The sequence below is a fragment of the Bos indicus genome, chromosome 11 (genome assembly GCF_029378745.1).
Source record: "Bos indicus isolate NIAB-ARS_2022 breed Sahiwal x Tharparkar chromosome 11, NIAB-ARS_B.indTharparkar_mat_pri_1.0, whole genome shotgun sequence".
Lineage (NCBI taxonomy): Eukaryota > Metazoa > Chordata > Mammalia > Artiodactyla > Bovidae > Bos > Bos indicus.
Window position 1 is genome coordinate 34,368,315 of NC_091770.1, and position 20,697 is coordinate 34,389,011.

Below are 20,697 nucleotides of genomic sequence, written 5' to 3' on the forward strand. Positions count from 1 at the left end.
ATTTATGCACCCTTGCATGCATCCTAATTTGCTTCAGTCATGTCCAACTTGTTGCGACCCTGTGCACTGCAGCCTGTTCTAGGCAAGAATACTGGAGTGGCTTGCCTCACCTTCCTCCAGGGAATCTTCCAGACCCAGGGATGCACCTGTGTTTTTTATGTCTCCCTGCATTGACGGGTGGGTTCTATATCATGAGTGACACCTGGGAAGCCCACTCAATTTATCCTCTTAATATGAACATGGCACTTTGATATTTGGTCCTTCCTCTCAGAAACTGGTAACCTCAGTCTATTTATGAGGAAAACATCAGACAAATTCAAATAGAGGGCCATTGTACAGAATGTCTGACCAGTAATTCTCAAAACAGTCAAGGTCATCAAAAACAAAAGTGAGAAACTGTGACAGCCTTGAGGAATCTAAAGAAATGTGACAACTAAACATAAATGTCAGAAAAAGAGCATTAAACTGAAGGAAGCCTGAATCAAATGTGGATTTATTTAATGATAATGTATCAATATTCATTCACTAATTGTAAAGAAACTATCATTTTTAAGTAAACTGATTTAAATTCACAAAAGATCAGTGTGTTCTTTAGTAGTTTATAAAAGTAAATATATTATTACCTCCCATGGAGATAATGTGCCAGGCCTGCCTTATTGATAGAAATTAATTTTTATAAGGGACTGAAGAAAGGTTTTTTAAATTGTTTACTTTTGATTAATCAATTTATTTTATTTGGAGGATAATTGCTTTACAATATTGTGATGGTTTTTGCCTTACATTAACCAGCATGAATCAGTCACAGTTATTCCATTTTTTTCCCAAGGCAGAAGACCACAAAAAGAAAACTCATCTTAAAATGTCTACTGCAAACCAGACTGTTTCTTACTTTGGGAAAATACATTTTAATGAATTGATTTTCATTTTGTGAAAAACTTCTTAAGCCATTCTGTCATAACATTTAAATCTGAGTCTGTATGAAATGGATTCATGGGTTTATTTCAAATCAAAAGTATAGAATAACTGATGTTTTGAATTTATAGTGTTGCTTGTACTTTCTTTATCCCCTTATATAAATTCTAGCTTTATAAAGCTTCACATGTAAATTGAATAAATTAAAAAAAAATATATATATATATAAAGTCATGTTCATTTCAACAATTACTGATTATTCTTTGCTATTATTCTAGTATGTTTTTGTGTTTTCAAAATTTGTTTTTTATTAATATATCCTGCATCAACAACACATCAATAAATCACTCTTTTTTTGCATGTACTATTTTTTGTTATGCTTTTGAACTGTGGTGTTGGAGAAGACTCTTGAGAGTCCCTTGGACTGCAAGGAGATCCAACCAGTCCATTCTGAAGGAGATCAGCCCTGGGATTTCTTTGGAAGGAATGATGCTAAAGCTGAAACTCCAGTACTTTGGCCACCTCATGCGAAGAGTTGACTCATTGGAAAAGACTCTGATGCTGGGAGGGACTGGGGGCAGGAGGAGAAGGGGACGACAAAGGATGAGATGGCTGGATGGCATCACTGACTTGATGGACATGAGTCTGAGTGAACTCCGGGAGTTGGTGATGGACAGGGAGGCCTGGCGTGCTGCGATTCATGGGGTTGCAAAGAGTCGGACACGACTGAGAGACTGAACTGAACTGAACTGAACTGAATATATTTTAGTGACAGGAAAAAGTTTGCAGCAAACAAGATAATAGTATAAAATAATGTGATGACAAATGTGCTCAACACGGAACTGAATAAATTGCAAGCACATAAAAGTGGAGATAATTAACCTCTAATTCAATAAATAAATGCAGAAAAATCCATTTTTGCTACAGAGACTGACTACAGAATGATTCATTTTCAATTCTGATTTATCCAAGGGTAGACTGAACTATATAATATATACAGATTCACACATGCAAACTGTTATTTTAATGATAAATGATGCCATATCAAAAGGGCAGAATTATTCTGTAAAGAACTGCAGTTAGTTAAAATTCGTCTACTTCTTCTAAGGCATAAAATTAATTGACTTAAATATCAATGTTTTAAGTTTCAAAGTACTAAAGTTATGGATATGTCAGAAGTAATTTTTCTATGCTTTTAAGTTGTTTGATCTTTTTGAAGAAGCAGAGAAAGAAAAGAGTAAGTAGCTTGAACGTACCTACAAAATTAATGTAGTTCATATTTTGATACAAAGACACCCTAATACAGCAATTGAATTTTGAAATAGGTTTCTAGTGCAATTTACCACATATTCATTATGTTTACTTAATGCACAATATTCAACACCTCAACATCTGTGTTATTTCATCCCAAGACTAAGTGTTAATTTCTATGCTTGACTCTGTAGTCTAACTTTCTGACATACCATAGATTTGGAATTGAGGAAAGCCTCATGTGGGAATGTTTTGTCAATTCTTTGAGCCTGCTGTATTTAATCTGGAGTGCTAGGATAAAGTGCTTGCTGAGATGAATCAGTGCAATAACACTGATGCCATCTGAAAGCATGGCAATGAATATGTTCATTTTTCATAAACAAAATAAATTACATTGAAATCAAAATTTGCAAGTGATTTAGCATTCCTACCAAGTCAAACTAGATTCACTCACATTCTTTATAACCTTTTTTTTATAGTGTCCATTGTTTACTTCCGCTCTCTTTCTCCATAGACACGGTAGAAAAAATTCTGCCTTCACCTGTGTATTATATTCAGTATCCCTCCAGAGAGGTGAATTTATAAGTAAAGAGGATTCACAGGAGACAAAAATATATCAAATATCTAGTTTTTATTTTCATTTCAGACCAAGGATTATTTTCACAACTAATATAAACTGATGTAGTACTGCTATTTCAAAGAGATTGTAGGTCTTTTTTCTAAGACCCTTAAAGATTGGAAGCTGATTCCTGTCATGCAAAAGATATGCCTAAGAATGTTCTTCATCGAGTTTTTGACAAGTTTGAATTTTTTAAATGTTAAATATACTACTGTATTTTCACACAGAAATTATGAAATTTCACATGCAAAATACAAAAAGTAGTCATTCAAGAAAAGATGAATATGAAGGAAAACAGCATCCAGGATAACCCCTAGTTTAAAGAAAAAATAAATTTAATGTCATGTGTTAAAAATGTGTGTTTTATATAATTTCACCAGTGTTACAAAGTGAAAACACCTCTCAAAAACACACATTTCTAAAGTCATTTACATATTCTAAGCAGTTGATAATCTGTATCTTTGAGTAAAGAAATAAGGATAAAGAATGAGTTTTCCCTCTACTCTTCATTCTAAGAGTTTTATTTGGTGCAAAAGACCTCACTCTAAATACAGATATCCTAAAGAAGTCACATCACTACTGGTCAGCAATCTGTGTGATCCCATTGATGAATCATTTGTTTTCCACTGACATTCAAGCAGCAGCACTGAGGGAAGGGCAAGCTTGATGACTGAGTTAGAGGAAATAGTGCAAGAGGGGAAAACCTAAACTTTAAAGAAGTCTGTTATGGGAGACCAAAGTCATAAATAGATGCTTGATGTCTGGCACATAACACGAGGATACTGGCTGACTAGAGATTAAGAAAGTGAGGATGTCAGAAAGTGAATAACCAGAAAGAGGTACAGTAAACCTCAAACAATTATTTTGTTACTTCTGCAAATACAACCGGTCGGTTAGAGCCACTCTCCAAGTATGATTGATCATGTATCCATATCAATAAAAAAAAAATATAAAAAAAATTGAGCTAACATACTAAATTTATGTATAAATATCTATCTATCTATCTATCTATATATATATAACTTTACTAATATGTTATTTGTTTTCCAGAACATACTCAAAAATAGAAAACTTAAAGGATGAGATAAATTTAAAACTGTGTTTCTTAACATTTTCTACCCATTCCTTAGTGTATCTATTTGCTTATTCCCTAGTGAATAATTTGGGATCCACTGTCATATGGGATGGCTAAGGAGCCAAACAAATAAGAGTTTAAAATCCTGTCTTTGACTCTTTCTAGTGGTGGTGTGCTTGAAAAGTTATGCAAATTCTTTGAGCTTATTTTTAAGTTATTTTTGATAAAGGAAGGATAATCATAGCACTTAAGTAATAGTAGAGCTGAAAGATTAAATGCAAGCTGCTTAACACATTTTTTTCTCAAGACAAGTGCCCAGTGAAGGGTACATATTATTATTGCTATAGGTCAGCAAGAGTCCTGTATGCCTCTGAAACCTCTTTGAAACATTGGTAATGATAGTAAATGTGCATAAAAGAATATGCACATTTTATGCAATTGCAGGAACAGAGTTCAGCTTCACCTTTTTCAAGTGAGACACACCCACCACAAGATTGTAACAGAAGAAAGAAAAAGCAAGTCCTGTCAGATTACCAATTGTATTTTTCTAACTCATATTATCAAAGATGAAACCAATGTAACTTATTTGCATTGTTTTGCTACTTAGTATTATATTAAGTTCCTTTTTTCTGTTAATTTATTGTTTGCTACCAGTCCCTGTGGAACCCTTAGGACATACTTCAAAATGGAATATTTTTCATCCTTATTAAAATATTTTAATGAATTCATACCCTGAAAGTACTTGATGATGACCAGGAGTACTATCTTATACAATGAAAAAGAGAAGTTCTTAGAGGATATGACATTGTGACAAATCAGCAACAGAAATGATACTCTGGGTCACATATTTTAAAGAAGAGGATCATAACATAAAGAAATATGACAACTGGTAAATTAATGCCCATTACTCAAAAAATTATTTTTTTATCTCTTGTATTTACATACAAACTCATACATAGCTTATTTTTTTAATATATTTTATTTGTTTTAAGGAAGAATGTTGCTCTTTCAGTATCTCTCTCCAGAGTCTATTTTTAATTAACATCAAATATTACGTTTGCTAAGTTTATATTACAGAGAAGGCAATGGCACCCCACTCCAGTACTCTTGCCTGGAAAATCCCATGGATGGAGGAACCTGGAAGGCTGCAGTCCATGGGGTCACTGAAGGTCGGACATGACTGAGCGACTTCACTTTCACTTTTCACTTTCAGCATTGGAGAAGGAAATGGCAACCCACTCCAGTGTTCTTGCCTGGAGAATCCCAGGGACAGGGGAGCCTCGTGGGCTGCCGTCTATGGGGTCCCACAGAGTCGGACACCACTGAAGTGATTTAGCAGTAACAGCAAGTTTATATTATGAACACAAACTTGTATTCCATTTACCCTGTATGCTGCTGCTACTGCTGCTAAGTTGCTTACCCTGTATCAGTTCAGTTCAGTTCAGTAGCTCAATCGTGTCCGACTCTTTGTGACCCCATGAATCGCAGCACTCCAGGCCTCCCTATCCATCACCAATTCCTGGTATAGAACTCCATAAAAAAAGTAAAGGTTTTATAGAGGGATTACATTACTCTCTTACTGCTATCCCATAATCCAAATGTGCCAAAGATTTAGAGATCACCCTTCACAGAGAAAAGAACAGGCAATCATGAGAGAGCCATTTCTAGTTTCCTCAAGGAAGAACATTTCCCCACTTCTAATGTTTCTCTACTGGCACTTTGGGGACACCCAGGGCTCAGCACCACACTGTTTTCCTTTTCAATCTAATTTCCTCTAGGGGCAGCTGTCCACATCTGGTCTTGCCTAATTCTGAGATCCTATTTTAGTAAATTCATTTATCTCTTACTGTTGAAGGAAAGGGGACCCCTTCCAGGGCCTGAAAGTGGGCTCTTGTCTAACACTCTGAAATGAACTGTCCGAGGAGGCACATGTGCTGACAAAGCAAGAGATTTTATTCAGAAAGGGCACCCAGGTGGAGAGCAGTAGATAAGGGAACCCAGGAGAACTGCTCTGCCTCATGACTCGCAGTCTTGGGTTTATGGTGATGGGATTAGTTTCTGGGTTGCCTATAGCCAATTGTTCTGATTCAGAGTCCTTCCTGGTGGTACATGGCTTGTACAGCCAAGATGGATGCCAGCAAGAAGGATTCTGGGAGGTGGTTGGACACATGATGTCACCTTTTGACCTTTCCTGAACTCTCCTAGAGCCAGGAGTTTGATCACTCACCAGGTCTGATCACTCACCTAGAGCCAGACATCCTGGAATGTGAAGTCAAGTGGGCCTTAGGAAGCATCACTACAAACAAAGCTAGCGGAGGTGATAGAATGCCAGTTGAGCTATTTCAAATCCTGAAAGATGATGCTGTGAAAATGCTGCAGTCAATATGCCAGCAAATTTGGAAAACTCAACAGTGGCCACAGGACTGGAAAAGGTCAGTTTTCATTCCAATCCCAAAGAAAGGCAATGCCAAAGAATGCTCAAACTACCACACAATTGCCCTCGTCTCAGACCCTAGTAAAGTAATGCTCAAAATTCTCCAAGCCAGGCTTCAGCAATATGTGAACCGTGAACTTCCAGATGTTCAAGCTGGTTTTAGAAAAGGCAGAGGAACCAGAGATCAAATTGCCAACATCCGCTGGATCATGGAAAAAGCAAAAAAGAGTTCCAGAAAAACATCTATTTCTGCTTTATTGACTATGCCAAAGCCTTTGACTGTGTGGATCACAATAAACTGTGGAAAATTCTGAAAGAGATGGGAATACCAGACCACCTGACCTGCCTCTTGAGAAACCTGTATGCAGGTCAGGAAGCAACAGTTAGAACTGGACATGTAGCAACAGACTGGTTCCAAATAGGAAAAGGAGTACGTCAAGGCTGTATATTGTCACCCTGCTTATTTAACTTCTATGCAGAGTACATCATGAGAAACGCTGGGCTGGAAGAAGCACAAGCTGGATTCAAGATTGCCAGGAGAAATATCAATAACCTCATATATGCAGATGAAACCACCCTTATGGCAGAAAGTGAAGAGGAACTAAAAAGCCTCTTGATGAAAGTGACAGAGGAGAGTGAAAAAGTTGGCTTAAAGTTCAACATTCAGAAAACGAAGATCATGGCATCTGGTCCCATCACTTCATGGGAAATAGATGGGGAAACAGTGTCAGACTTTATTTTTTTGGGCTCCAAAATCACTGCAGATGGTGATTGCAGCCATAAAATTAAAAGATGCTTACTCCTTGGAAGGAAAGTTATGAACAACCTAGATTTCATATTCAAAAGCAGAGACATTACTTTGCCAACAAAGGTCCATCTAGTCAAGGCTATGGTTTTTCCAGTGGTCATGTATGGATGTGAGAGTTGGATTGTGAAGAAAGCTGAGTGCCAAAGAATTGATGCTTTTGAACTGTGGTGTTGGATAAGACTCTTGAGAGTCCTTTGGACTGAAAGGAGATCCAACCAGTCTATCCTAAAGGAGACCAGTCCTGGGTGTTCATTGGAAGGACTGATGCTGATGCTTAAACTCCAATACTTTGGCCACCTCATGCGAAGAGTTGACTCATTGGAAAGACCCTGATGCTGGGAGGGATTGGGGGCAGGAGGAGAAGGGAGACGACAGAGGATGAGATGGCTGGATGCCATCACCAACTCGATGCACATGAATTTGGGTGAACTTCCGGCATTAATGATGGGCAGGGAGGCCTGGTGTGCTGCGATTCATGGGGTTGCAAAGAGTCAGACATGACTGAGCGACTCAACTGAACTGAACTGAACTGTCCCAGTTGGTGGTGGCTTATTAGTTCTGTGTTCCTTACCAGGACCTCCTGTCATAAAACAACTCATGCAAATAGTTACTAAGGTGCCTGGCCAGGGTGGGCAGTTTCAGTAGTGTGCTTCCCCTAACATTAGTAAAACCCATACTCTCCAACATCAGCTATGTAAAAAGTGGTATTCTGACTTTTCTATTTTTCAAAAATTAGGAATAAAGTGTGATATATTAGCAGCTTCAGGTGCAGTGAGATTGATGGTGCCCTGGAGGCAACAGAAGGTACAGTAGAACCTGGGGTTATAAACTCAAGGCAGTGGAAGTTCATGTGATCACAAGCATTAAGAAGGTCAAAGCAAATATCAAGACTCCAAACATACCACACTTCCTAGAACTCTTGCATGGATTTTTTGTTCCTAGAAGAACTGGTGAGTCAAATTTAGATCAAGCACAGGAAATGAGACCAAGGGAAAGAAAGAGAAGCAGGATATAGAATAATGCACAGTAAGAGCTTGGTAATAAGAAATTAGTGGCACCCAATACTGGCATCAGAGAATTAGTGTATTATGTTGGAGTGGATCAGCAAAAGGCTAACAACAACATTAACATAATGACCATTTAAATGGTGACCATCAGTACACCCACCAACACTAATACTTACTGAATAGTTACTGTATGTTAAGCAGTAGGTTAGGAAGTTTAATCCATTAATGCATTCAGTTCTGATAACACTGTTGGAGATAGGTACTTAATTCCTAGCCATTACTGATCAAGCATTTCTTCAATTATCCACAAGACAGAGCAGGTCTAGCTGAAATCAGAAATGATATTAAACACAAAAGTAGAAGTTAGGTGGCCACTATTTTAAAGGTTACAGAATTATGAAGAAGACTCATTATAGTTATTGACCTTTGTACGCTGCTAGATAGAGCCCTTGTGACTATACCTCCTAAAGTGAGGAGAGACCTCATGTGATCTGCTGACTTATTATCTGATCCTTAGACATTATCTCCATTTTGTAGAGAAAGAATCTGAGTCATAGAGAGATTAAGTGATTTGTTGAAGATCATACAATTGCAATGGTAGAAAACTGTAAAATAACTCCTTATTAAGTCTTTGAAATCTTTTCATAACCCTTTGAGAAACAGCTGTTTGAAAAGCCAAATTAATCTTTCCTAGAATGCCCACTATTGACAGGCTTTCTCTTTCCCTCAGGGGAGTTCAGACACTTGGAGTTTGCTGCTTAAAATAACTACCTCCTACCTTCTAATCTCCATCCACCCTCTTCAGCATGATGACTGCTAGGTTCCATTTGCAGTCCAGGTTGCCCTGTGAGTTGCTAACTCCTGCTGCTTTCCTCTAGAAGCCTCTCTGTGAGCTGAAATCTCCATCCACACAATTTCACTGCTCATAAATTCCATGCAGCAAGGAGAGCACAAAAGATGCCAATTCATAGATTTTTTCTGTATCTGGAAAACATGTGGAGTCAAAATTGGTGGTTTGCTTTGGTTCTCCCTGCTATGATAATTTGGGGTGATATTGCAACTAAACGTTATGTTTAAACTATGCTAGTCAAGCTGTGCATTTTAAAGACCATATTACAAAGTGCATTACCTTTCCAACATATCTGAGTGTATGAGTAAATTTAAAAGCAGAATAGCTTCCATGAATAGTAAATTATCTCAATCTTAATTTCACATTGCTATTCAAAGGCAGATAGAGAAGTTCCATTTGTCTTATTTCTACTTTGATATGATTTTCACTGATGGTGAAAGTGTTCAATTGCTTTGATTTGTTTAAAAAATTAATTGTATTTTTACTCAAGTATAAACATGTGAATACTCTCTCTCTAAATCTCTGAAATGTATAACCTTGAACTGTGTTTCTGATTCTGTCCTTTTCCTGTAAAATCAAATGAGTCATCAAGTTCTGGATATCTTCCTGCATGAAAAGGACTCAGTTTTCTCCTGTGTAGTATTGTCATTTTTTCCATTTGCTCAACAAAATCTTGGCTCTTTTTACTATAAGTCTGTCTTCTCCAGTTACCCAAAGCAAAAATGCCAGAATTATCAAGCACTTAATAAATATATAGCAATGGTTGCTACTTTTATCCTCTTGTTTCACTATTTTTAATGATCTGTTTTCTGTTACTCATTGTGTCAAATTCAAATCCATTAGCCTCCTAAGTAGTAAGTGGCAGCTTCTCAAACGATCATAGTCCATGTGATCTTGCCTGGATATATGTCAGGCAGTTTTTTTTAATGCTTGTTGTTGTCTACTTTGAATAACTAGTTCTTAGCCTTTGGTTGTGCCATATCTTTCTTGATTTAGAAAATTCCCCAACATGGCAGACATTATCAGTCTCTCTGTTATACAGTTCCCCTCTTTTCCTGATATACAGACAGTTGTACATTTCTGCCCCTTATAGTTAAGTGGGACCATGTGACTAGTCTTAAACAAACTCTTATAGATTTGGACAAAATTTTGGACTGAAGCATTTAACAGCAAGTGCTGCATCCTGTAGCTTTGTTGTTCCTATTCCATGGTGATCATGGAACCATGCAAAAGGAATACCTTCATCCATCTGAAATAGTAAGTTCTCAGTAGGCACATGTTGGGTAGAGAGCATAAGTTGGGTATAAAGCTCTATTGTTTATGCTACTAAAATTTGATAATTATTCTTGATTGCAACATATCTAGCCTCTTCTGAATTATACATACATTACTCAGTCATTTATAATTTTATTTATTTATTTATTTATTTTTGGCTGTGCTGGGTCTTCTGTGTAGGCGTTCTCTGGTTGCAGCTGACAGGGGCTACTCTTTGTTGCAGTGCATGGGTTTCTCATTGTGGTGGCTTCTCTTGCAGAGCATGGGCTCTAGGCTGCAAGGGCTTCAGTAGTTGTGGTGCATGGGGTCAATAGTTGTGGTTCCCAGGCTGTAGAGGATAGTCTCAATAGTTGTGGTGCATGGGTTCAGCAACCCTCCTGAACTGGGAGTTGAACCCATGTCTCTTGCTTTGGCAGGCAGATTCCTTACCACTGAACCAGCAGGGAAGTCCACTGAACCATTTAAAATGTGTCCACAAGATTCAAAACCAGAAAGTGTTTCTTTGCTGTTTGCTATTCCTTCGTTTGACTTTCAGTAATTTATATTTATTTTTTCTTTCACAATTTTGAATCTATTCATTGATTCAATCAGTTCTTCAATGACTGTTTTTTGTGTGCCTGCTCAACTGGCTATTATGTCATTTACCAAAAAAGCATATTAACGGAATATTGTGATTAATATTTAAAGCATGACTGTGGACAATAATTAGCTACATTTCAAACAAATTCAAGAATTCACTTTTGTTCCAAATTTATATCTGTCTTGTGTGCCTATTATATATTACTTTTGAGGACCTTCTTGAATCAGATTTGCACCCTGCTTCATTTCTCCTGTCTCTTTCAGTTCCAGGAAAACCAATAATAACAAGGATGTTTGATTTTTTTTTCTAATACTGGACACATCAAGACTCCCCAAATGTATTTAGAAATTAAAGAAATAAGTTATTTTAATCAACTCAAAACTTTCTGTTATATAGTGTCGGGGGAGTGTGCAATTTCCTCGGTTCTGACTTGCCACAGCAAAAATTTGAAGCGACAGACAGACCAGTGTTATAGCTCCATTTTACTGGCAAGCAAAGGAAAATACATCCTCGAGACCTGAGGTCCGGAGGACCCAAAAGAGAGAACAGAAGAGAAGCCCCAATCCTTCTAGGCTTCCTCCTTTTATACATTTGTCTCCTCCCCCCTGAGCCTGCCCTATGTAAACTGGGCTAGCCAGGAGAGCTGTTTGTTTTACCTGAGGTCCTCACTCCGGGCTGCAGACCTTTTTTTTTTTTTTTTTCCGCAGCCTTTTCCTGTCTTTGTCTTTTAGCCACCGCCATTTTGCACTCCATTTTCCTTTTTAACTACCTGACATATAGTTTCTTTTTTTTTAATTCAAATATTAATATCAAATATCAATGTGTCAATAACAGTGTAAGTCAATACAATGGAAGTGGCAAATTATGGAGAATCATCAGTTGTTCTCCCTCCAAGCTTAACCACAAGGGTAACTATTATGCTAATTTCTAGCCTGGATAAACGTCAACAACCTCAGATATGCAGATGATTCCTCTCTATGCAGAAAGCAAAGAGGAACTAAACAGCCTCTTGATGGGGGAAAAAGAGGAGAGTAAAAAAGTTGGCTTAAAACTCAGCTTTCAGAAAAACTAAAAGCATGGTATCCAGTCCCATCACTTCATGGCAAATAGATGGGGAACAGTGACAACTCTTATTTTCTTGGGCTCCAAAATCACTGCCAATGGTGACTGCAGCCACGAAATTAAAAGATGCTTGCTCCTTGGAAGAAAAGCTACAACAAACATAGATAGCACATTAAAAAGCAGGGGCCTCACTTTGCCAGCAAAAGTCCATCAAGTCAAAGCTATGATTTTTCCTGTAGTCATGTACAGATGAGAGAGTTGAACCATAAAGGCTGTGCAACAAAGAATTGATGCTTTCAAACTGTGGTGCTAGAGAAAACTCTTGAGAATCCCTTGGACAGCAAGGAAATCCAACCAGTCAATCCTAAAAGAAATCAACCCTGAATATTCATTGGAAGGATTGATGCTAAAGCTGAAGTTCCAATACTTAGGTCACCTGATGTGAAGAGATGTCTCATTGGAAAAGATCCTGATGCTGGGAAAGACTGAAGGCAGGAGGAGAAGGGGATGATAGAGGATGAGACGGTTGGGTGGCATCACCGACTCGCTGAACATGAATTTGAGCAAATTGCTGGAGATAGTGAAGGACAGGGAAGCCTGGCATGCTGCAGTTCATGGAATGGCAAATATTCCTACACGACTTAATGGCTGCACAGCAACAACAGAGTAAAGTAATGTTAGCATGAAAACCAAAAGATATTTAGCTAAACCTAAGTCTTTTATTTAAATTATACATATTTGTTTGAGATTACTAATATGAGCAGCGATAGCTTACAGGAAACAATGTCGGATTTGTGATCTCTGAAGAAGATTTAGCTTTGGGACCAGGGACCAGTCTTGATCACTCAGGAGCTTTTGTGTAACAAAATATTATTAAAGTGTAAAAGGACAGAGAAAGCTTCTGACATAGAGCTCAGAAGGGGGATGGAGAGTGTCCCCATGGCTAGTATAAGCAAGGGAGTTATATACTTTTTAAATTAGTTATTACAGTAAATCAAAAGAAGGTCTCAAAGTTATAAAAGTTTTACCAGACCTACTCGCACAATTTACATTCTAAGATAACAGGATTAGTCAGAAGGTTTTCAAGGAGTTGAAACTATTCTCAAGCAGGATACATTTAAAATCTAGTACAGATTTTAAACTGAGTTGTTTGTTGTGTAATTATCAGTTCTGGGCTTAAAGCAAAAAATATTTTATGCGACCAAGACTAAGGAATGTAGAGAGAGAGAGAGAAAAAAAAAGACCTTTGTCCTTTCCTCCTCCTTTAGAATTCCATACCCCATCTCCTCCTTGAGAGCCTAAGACCCATTTCTCATCCTCGGGGACCCAAGACTTCTTATCAGCCTGCCTAGGAATTGGCTCTCTCAGTAGAAAGTAGAATGCTAGCAAATGTTTCTTAATTACGCTTCATCCTGAGTTCTGCCCTTTTGCAATTAATTTTAATATTAAAAATAAAGTAGAGCTAGAATACCTAATTCTAAAGAATTTCATGCAAAACTTGAAAGTTTGATAAATCTATTATATTTAAATTATTAATGATATTAATGAGATCATTCAAGATGTTCTTATTCTAATTTTTTCTGCACTTGATAAAATATTTTCAGAGAAATGTTAGTATGTCTCACTATGATTATATCATTTTTTTCTTTCCCTTATATTTCTTCTGATTTTTGCTTTATGTATCTTGTTTCTTTGTTGTTAGGTGCCTAATGGTCTTTGATGTCTATCTTTTCTGTGAATTGTACCTTTTATCACTGAAAATATTCATTTTTGTTTCATTTAAAGATAAATTTAAAAAGAAAAAAACTTGAAAACTTGAATGAATTTCTAAATATAAATGTATTCTTAAATATGTTATCAATAATAGTCTGATATGTCTGTCCTGGAGACCAAAATATATTCAACTTAATAATTTTGGTAAATATTGTTTAACACCAATGAAAAGGTTAGATATAAGGTACATTTGGTATGCTTCAGTCTTGGTTTAATCTTTTGGTCAATTTCTATAATCAGAAATATACTTATTTTAGTGCTTCCACTGTATTCTACATGGGATATGCTCATCTACCTACAAAGCTAAATACAATATATAGAAGCAAGTATAAGCATATATCATTTGGTATTGGAGAATAAGCTCTGCTTGAAATTATAAAAGCTGAATACAAATTTGAAAAAATATGTACTTCTTCGTGATAAGTAAAATGTAAATTTTTACTTAACTGGTGCCTTGAATAAAGAATTAGTTTGCAATGACACTGGCATTAAGAATCTGTTAGCATTTTCCTCTTTAACCCTCTTGGGAAGAACACAGAACAAAGAGTTTAAAGATAAGTTACAATAACTTTAAATATCAGGGCATTATTAATTGTGACAGTAACACAAATATACATAGGTCTTGAAAGGTAAGTGTACACACATACATACACAACACACACTCAGACTCAGCCTACCACTTTAACTAAACTTAGATGCACATATGTGCATGTACAGTGAAGGTCACACAGAGTACAGAGGGGCAACAGAGTAAAGTTTCCAAAATCCAGAGGTTTAGGACTCAGCTCCTAACTACTAAAATCTAAAGGTAGATCCTGACAAACTGCTCACACTTCTGTCTAAGCCATAATTCATTAATCTGCAAAATAAGGAATTGGGAGATTTGCTGGCTCATTTCATAACAGAAACTCTCCAATGACCCACATATTTTCAAATTTTATCTTTATTTTCCCCTGAATACCTCTTATAAAAAGCAGAATGAAATGTCAGTAACCCAGCTCTTAAAATTAATGCTTGTTTTCCATCTGCAAATGGAACAGAGGAGTTTGTTATATATGATTACTTTTGTCAAGAAACACCAGATAAAAAGCAAAAGGTAGATAAAAGAAAAAAAAACGTATGTATATATGTATTTATATATGTGTGTATATACATAAAGAAATCAGAGCATGTTTGAAGTGAAAAACACTTCAGAGATAAAGATTTTGGATTGAGAGATATATTTATAAATTTATAATCTGAAGCTGAATTTTTTTCCTGTAGCCTTTTAATGACAAACTGAGCTTTGCCTGAATAGAGGGCCATCACTAGAGAACACAGAAATTTTAGGACTTTTGCAGATTTTATAGAGTAGGAGATTTTTTTTTTTTTCTGTCAAGGGCAGAGGGTAAATATTTTCTCTATGTCAAATACTCAATTCTTCCATTGTAGACAAAGTAACAGTAGATAATATATATGAATTGATGTGTCTTTGTTGCAATACACTATGGAGATTGAAATTTTGATTTTGTATAATTTCACATTTCATGAAATATTGTTCTTCTTTGGATTTTTCCAATCGTTTAAAATGTAAGTACAATTCTTAGCTCACAAACTGTAAAAAAGTCAGTATGACGAATTAGGTTCTTGGACTATACAGTTCACTGACCCCTTGTCTAAAGATGAGACATTTGAGACGTGAAAGGATTCAAACACAGTGTCAATTTCTCTCTCAAGATAATAGATTCCAAGTCCGGGTGAAACAGGAGGCACAGTTCTTAGCTGGAACATTCTGAAAAGCAGAGAAGACTTTTCCAAAGTGTGAGATAGAATCTGGATGGTCCTGAAAAGCAGTCCTGGTGAGTCCATTAAACTCTAAATTGAAAACTTTAAAGTCATTAGACTACAATTATGTAAAGTTTAAAAATAAAAAAAAAATAAAAAAATAAAGTCATTAGACTGAGCCTTCCTAAAGCTGTTACCCTTCCTCCACTAAACTTCATCCAAGGTAGGATTAAATTAATTTGCCTGCCACTCTAGCTGGGGCTCCAGTGGTGGCCCAACCTGCAACATGGGAGACCTGAGTTCAATCCCTGGGCTGGGAAGATCCTCTGGAGAAGGAAATGGCTATACCTGCAAAAGAAAATGGTGTGCTCTCTCTGATGAAAGACTGCATAACCTAGAGTCTGCATTATTTTTTAGTACAACAGGGCTAGAAACAGACAAACAAACAAACAAAAAAAAACAGCCAAAAGACAAACAAAAAAGAAACAAACAAAAGACTATATTAGACATAACAAGAATAAGGAAATCAAGATAAAAATCAAGAGAATCTTTACATCATCCCTACAGACCCACCCACGGATGATCTAATAAACTTAACTGATAAAGACTATGAAATAATTATGATTAAAATATTCAAGTAAAGGGATACAAAATACAGAATTACTTAAGAAAAAATTAAATCTTTCTGGTCAGATTTTGGCATTAGGGTTTGAAGATCTCATAAAATGGACCACTGTATACACACACACATACACACACATCCCACAATCTGGACTACTATTTCTTTCTTCAGTATTTGAAATAATATTTTTGGTGAAGCAATCTTCCTTTGAGGAAGATTTAAATAGTGTACTGTGTTTTTCTTGATAGTAGTAGCACTATTCATATTTCTTTTACTTATTGTGTCAATCAGAATATACATTACAAGGATTTTTTTTCCTCTCAAAAATTGTTAAATATATTGGTGTTAAGGTTAATGATATATTTTCATTTTCATATATGTAGGTCCAAAGTGATATGACTTTATCTGAATTTGGTAACTTGTAAATTTTTTCCTTTTTTCTCTGGTAGGTCTTGCTAGCATTTTATTAGAATCATCCATGTTTTCAAAGAACCACCTCTTGTGTTAATGTATTCTGTATATTTTTATCTTTCATTGAGTTCTCTTTTCTTAATTATTTTCTTTTATTCACTTTGAATGCTTTGCTATACATTTCCAAGTATCTTGGAATAGATGCTGAGATCATTGTTTTTCAGTTTTTATTCTCTTCTAATATATGTATTTAAGGCTATAAATTCTGCTGTAGGCTTTGTTTTCACTATTTTCCACAAAGGTTTATGTGCTGTGTCTTCATTTTCTTTCTGTTTAAAATATATTATATTTTCTATTGTAATTTTTTCTTTGACCCATGAGTTGTTTGAAAGTATGTTGCTTAATTTCTAACAATTGGAGACTTTCTAATTATCATTTTTGTTACTTTTTTTCCTACAGTCAGAAAATGTTCTAAATTCTGTTTAAATATACTTTGCAATCTCAACCATTGATTTTGTTTAGATATACTTTATGATCCAAAACTTGTATAAAATATGTAGTTACTTATGAAATAAACATGCTTCTGTCTCTCTTGGATAGATTTTTTTTACATGGCTGTTAATACATAGTTTTAATTATGCTTTTTATATTTTCTCTACCCTTATTGCTTTTTTGTTTGCTTGTATAAGGTTTGTAGGATATGTGGTTTAATACATCTCACAATGATTATAGATGTGACTACTTTTTTCATTTATTTATGTCAAATATTGCTTATCTCTATTATACTAGCTGAGACACATGTTTATAATCATCACCATATCTACCTGAATGGTTGACCTCTTATTATTGTGAAATACCCATGTTTATCTCTAGTAGTTCTGACATTAATATCTATGTTATCTGATGTTAGTATAATTGTACCAATTTTCTTTGATCACTGTTTTCATAGTAAATTTTTAAAAACTTCATTTTCAACCATTTGGCATACTCATATTTAAAATGAATTTGAGAAACAGCATGCACTTTTTAAAAAATCCAGTTCACAAAAATAATATATGTAAAAATATATGTATTTGAGTTTCCCTGGTAGCTCAGCTGATAAAGAATCCGCCTGCAATGTGGGAGACCCACCCGTTCATTTCCTGGGTCAGGAAGATCTGCTGGAGAAGGGATAGGCTACCTATGCCAGTATTCTTGGGCTTCTGTGTGGTGGCTCAGCTGGTAAAGAATCCGCCTGCAATGTGGAAGACTTGGGTTTGATCCCTGGGTCGCAAAGAGCTGGACATGACTGAGCGACTTTCACTTTCATATGCATTTAATTTATACCTACTGTGTTTCTAGTCTTTTTTTTTCCCCCTCCTTTCGTATTTTTCTGCATTATGGATTAATTGAGTATACATTGTCAAGGGTTACCTGGTGGCTCAGTGGTAAAGAATCCAACTGTCAATGCAGGAGATGCAGGATTGTGGGTTCAGTCCTTGAGTTGGAAAGATTCCCTGAAGAAAGAGAAGCAACCTACTCCAGTGTTCTTGCCTGAGAAATCCCACGGACAGAGGAGCCTGGTGGGCTACAGTCCATGGGGTCACAAATAGACACGACGTAGCGACCAAACAATGACAGTAATATTGTTATCCCATTTTTCTTTTACAATTTTACATTAATATTCATTAAGCAGTTAAATCTTTTAATATTTTAGACTAAAATCATATACAATTTAATTGTTTTTAAATGTCTCTGAAAATACTAAAAACTTGGAACACTATTCCAGTTACTTCTTACCACAGTTTGCACAGTTAACATTTTTATACATAAACATTTTATCCATAAGCATTATAATTATCATGTTTATGACAGTGTTTCCTTATGTTGACACATATTTGTTCTATCCATTGGTTTCATTCTTTCCTCTATTTCTGTGTTTATATTGCTTTTGTCTGAATAAACTCTCTCTGTATATCTATTAGTGAAGGTCTGCTGCTGATGCATCCTCTCAGGATTTTATTTGTTTCTTTGTTTAGTTTTGTTTTTTTAATTTTTACTTATTTGTGGCTGTCCTGGATCTTCGTTGCTATGTGGGTTCTTGTATAGTTGCAGCAAGTGGGGCCACTGTCCAGTTGCAGTACAAATGTTGCTCATTCTGGTGGTTTCTCTTACTGCAGAACATGAGCTCTAGAGCATGCAGGCTCAGTAGCTGTGGCACACAGGCTTAGCTGCTCTGAGGCATGTGGGATCTTCCCCGACCAGGGATCAAACCTGTGTCTCCATTAGCAGGCAGATTCCTTACCACTGAGCCACCAGGGAAGTCTCTGTTTGTTTTAGTTGTGATCTGAATAAGTTTTTATTCATTTCACAAGGCTATTGTTTCAGCATAAAATTCTAAGTTGGCAATTATTTCATTTTACAGAGGTCTTCTTCCACTGTTTTCTGAATTCCATAATTTTTGGCTGTCAGTCTTTTGATTATTCTTGGAGGGCAATGTTTTTTTTCTTTTTAAGAAGGTTTTGAGTATGCCTTTGTTTTGTTTCCAATAGTTTTGCTACACTGTGCCTTTCTGTAGGGTTTTCATTTGCTTATGGTTGGGGTTTCTATAGCTTTCTGAATCCATTAACTGGCATATTTATTTCACTAGCATTATTTCTTCAAATATGGTTGATGCACCATGACTTCCTTTTCTTCTTCTTTCTCAAACTGCAGTTATATCTGTATTAGTCTATTTCTCTATCCCTAGTAGTCTTTTATATATTTTCTTTTACCTATTTTGCTTCAGTTTAGGAATTATCCACTGATATATCTTTCAATTTACTAATCCTGTCTTTTACTGTGTCTAACATACTATTTAAATCCATATAATTAGTTCTTAATTTCATAAGTTGCATTTTTCAATTCCATGGACTTTGTTTTATATAAATTCAAAATCTCTGGTATGGTTGTCTGTGTTTTAATCTGTTTTCTACATCTTCACTTTCTATTTTAGTGAAATTAATTCTTTGTCATCTAACTCTACTATCAATGAGTATGTTTGTGTTCATCTTTTAGCTTATTTTTTGGTCATGTGATATTATCTTTTGGTACTTAAGTAAATTTTATTGTACAATAGACATTGTATATAAACACTACAAAGCTTTAAATGATGGTATTTGCAAAAGGCACAGAATTTAGAAAAGATTATTATTTCTTAAAAAAAATCTAACTTTTTAAAAAAAGAAATAATTTAAATTCTGTATTTCACACTTACCACCATGAAAAAGTAAGTTAAAATTTTCAGTGTTGACAACCAGCAGAGCCTTTCCACAAGGTTTATGAGTATTTGGGTTGAAGACCTTAGGAAAAAGAAGGAACTAATGACCAGAATCTGGAAATTAATCATATAATTAGCCAGTGATTCACACTATCATAGTCTATCATAGATCTGGGCTTGAATATGTGTAAAGGAGGATATGGAAACTAGTTTATTCTGTGGATTATTCCATTTCATCTCATAACATACCTTAATATGACCTCAGTATCAGTGTTTTAATACTGAATGTTCATTTTGTTTGAAGCAATAATCAAATGGATATTTTATTCAGAAGACAGAGAGCTTTAGCGTCAGATAATTGGAATTACATAAAGTCAGTTCAGGCTGATAATTAGAGAAATCCCCAATTACAAAGGAAATATTAACTAACAGGTGAATTAGAAACCTGGAAATAAATAATCTATACTTATTGGGGAAGAAATTATTAGTATCAGACAATATCTTTTTTTCTCTTATTCCTTGTGATGGAGGGAAGCCTTGTGTGTACTACTGCTTAATGGGTGATAAACAGAATGAATATGGGCCACTTGTGGGTTGAGGGAACAGAAATTCCATGCAATTCACTGCCATGGCAAATGCTTAGGCCATGGATATGAACTAGTTCATTAATAGGATGATGGCACCCTAGGGATTTCAATATCATTCTGTGTACGTATAGAGGATGGTTATGTTAGAAAATCATGTAGATATTCAGCAGGCTTTCTAGGAATAAGAAACTGTTGTTGACGTTAGTTCACAGAGATTTTAGAGTGATTTGTTACCACAGGACAAACTATTCTATTCTAAGTAATATAGAAGGGCTTCCCAGGTGGCACTAGTGGTAAATAATCTGCCTGCCAACAGAGGAGATTTGAAAGATGCAACTTTGATTCCTGGGCCAGAAAGATTTACTGGAGGAGGGCAGGGCCACCCACTCCAGTATTCTTGACTGGATAATCCCATGGACAGAGGAACCT